The following is a 2,539-nucleotide window of genomic DNA, read 5'->3' as shown; positions in this document are numbered from 1 at the left end:
AATTTGGCTAACAATAATCGGAAACATAAAAACTTATTGGTGAATGAAAAAATAAAACGTTGTTTTTGCCTATACATGCCTTTTCATGTCTATCTATTTTTTTTTTTTGAAATCCTGGCGTCCTCTACAAAGGACATAGAATAAAATATATATATATTTTTTTTTTTTATGTTTTTTTCTCCATTTCTTTCTTATGCTCCAATCAATGCAATGACACAAAAAAATAAAATAAAAAAATCTCAGGAGGATATATTTAATTAGTTTTAATAATAGTGTAATTGTTTTTCAAATTATAAAAAGAATTGACCTAATTAAATTATAGGCTACAATTTTTTTATCTTCCCCAAGATCAAAGATCAAATTTCTGTATATACCAATGGGGATGTTCGAGAGGCACCTCTAATTTTATTTTGGATTTTACAACCTAACATGTATCATTTACATGCAGCATGTCGATGTTAATGAGAAAAGAGGGCGGGCCGTATTTCGCTAAACTGTCATTCACTGGCGGGGGCAGCTGACACTTTAAACCACGTGACCCTCCTTATATCGACACACGGACGCCATTGATATTAAAGGCAGAGAGACGGAAAATCAGAGGTGAGTTCACACGGAAGTGATGCCAATCGGAGTGTTTTAATACGGTGAAATCCCTGCGTTTTAACGGGTATCGTTTGCTAAGTGTGAATATAAACACTTGCGGTTTAATTGCATTCGATTACCCAGCGTGCTTTATTCTTGTAGTTACGAAGTGTCCTGGCTAACAAAAACAAGGCCTAGACATCTGGCAGGGTGCTGGTTTATTAATGCGACTGACTCCTGGGATCACTTGCAACCTAGAGCGTCTAGTTTAACGGGTCAGTGGCGCATGTCATGATCATGTCCTTTTATTTATTTGACTTTAGTCCGTCTGATTTATTGGAGCAAAAGCTTTTGTAACGTTACGGGATAAATACTCCTTTGCGAGCCTTTTTTTTTTTTTATATGTGCTTGGAACCCGAGAGCTGTGCTGGGCTAATGCAAATCACATCTCACCTGTTTGATATGCATCAGCTGTGGTTTACAATCAAAATTATGCTATTTGTCCTGTCAAGTTCATGCAAGTGCACCAAACAGGACTTGAACATTGTGGTCTGGAAGCCGGAGAGATATTTTAATAGGTCGTTGTTGTAATCGAAAATTTTGATCCTAAATTTCAACTCATAATAGATCATAATAGATTGATAATAAATCAAAATAGTCAGATTTGCACCCGTTGACACTTAAAATTCTTGAAGTACAAACTGATGCACAGGGAATCAATGAAGATCACACATGTGCTTTAGTGTGCTTAGAAACCTCAAAATGAGGAAACTGCATGAAGGCATTAACTTAAAATGGCTCCTCATTTTATTAGTGAACTGTTTTGTGTGATTTTTGTTGAGTGTACAATCCTGGTTTTAACTAAATGTTCCTGCACTGGTTGCATAATCGGCAAACAAAGCCACATGGGTGTTTTTGTTCTGCCTCTCCTTAACATACACGCCCTGATGTTAATATATTTCTCAGTCTGCTTGTCATTCACCTTTAGTACCTTTTACAAGTGTTATTTCCTCACTGTCCTGTCTTTCGAAACCCATGAGTTTCTTGTTTCCGTCAAACCAAAAAGAAGTTCACCAGACTGTCTTAGCCTTTCATTTCCATAAAATGATTGTGAATAGTGGTGACGGCGAATTTGTGTCTGTTCCGTGAACAAAGCTATCAAATGGCTCCAGAATACTTGGAATATAGTGCAGAAGTTGTTAGACTGTGTGCTTTTTTTTGTGTGTCACTATTGCTGTATGGAAGAGAGCAGCAGAAGAAAGTTTTAAATGATGCAAGAGATGTACCAAGCTGCATCATATAAAATGATGCAACAAAATTGGTGCTTTAGCCGTCTAAAAACTTTGAGGCCTACTATATATATATTCTCATCGACATTCTGGATCTAAATGAGTACACATTTCAAGTACAGGTAGGGATGTAACGATTCACTCAACTCCCGATTCGATAAATGATTTTGATTTCACGATTCTATTTGATTCACGATTTTATTTTTTTTACAAAATGAGATTTAAGACAAATTATAAGTTAAATGTGTCCTTTTATTATTGCTTGGACAAAATGCTGCACATTTCTTTGTGAAATTGAAATAGAACTATAATAATATACTAATATAGCACTTGCATATTATTGCTCTTTTGTTGGTTTTGATTGCTTCTATTGTACTCATTTGAAAGTCGCTTTGGATAAAAGTGTCTGCTAAATGACAATTTAAATATAATGTAAATGTAAACTAAATTGAAATTTTAAAACAAGCCCCAAATCAAATACATAAGTAACCCAAATAAAAGAAATCTCTTCATATAAACAAAATAAGGCTTTGTCTGTGCTCTTTCCATTTAAAATGCATTAATCATGATCCAAACAAAGATGCTGCATACATGCAACATGAGCAGTTTTTAAACTAAATTAGATTGTATAGTTTCGAAATTTGAAGCAAAAACAGAATGGTTTGACT

The 2,539-nt window shown here is 34.7% G+C and overlaps 1 protein-coding gene across 2 annotated transcripts in view; it reads left to right on the top strand.

Moving 5' to 3' along the window:
- The first annotated feature begins 548 nt into the window (after positions 1-548).
- The window catches only part of LOC107660063 (E3 ubiquitin-protein ligase MARCH7-like), a 19,130-nt gene continuing 17,139 nt past the window's right edge, over positions 549-2,539 (top strand). For both annotated transcript variants that reach the window (XM_016449251.1, XM_016449252.1), the window contains exon 1: positions 549-600. The gene's annotated coding sequence lies outside the window, so the exon portion shown is untranslated. The remainder of the gene's footprint in view (positions 601-2,539) is intronic.

This window comes from Sinocyclocheilus anshuiensis, unplaced genomic scaffold (assembly GCF_001515605.1).
Source record: "Sinocyclocheilus anshuiensis isolate Anshui unplaced genomic scaffold, SAMN03320099.WGS_v1.1 scaffold55, whole genome shotgun sequence".
NCBI classification, from domain to species: domain Eukaryota; kingdom Metazoa; phylum Chordata; class Actinopteri; order Cypriniformes; family Cyprinidae; genus Sinocyclocheilus; species Sinocyclocheilus anshuiensis.
The sequence above is the reverse complement of the archived record's forward strand: the minus strand, read 5'-3'. Positions and strand labels throughout refer to the sequence as shown.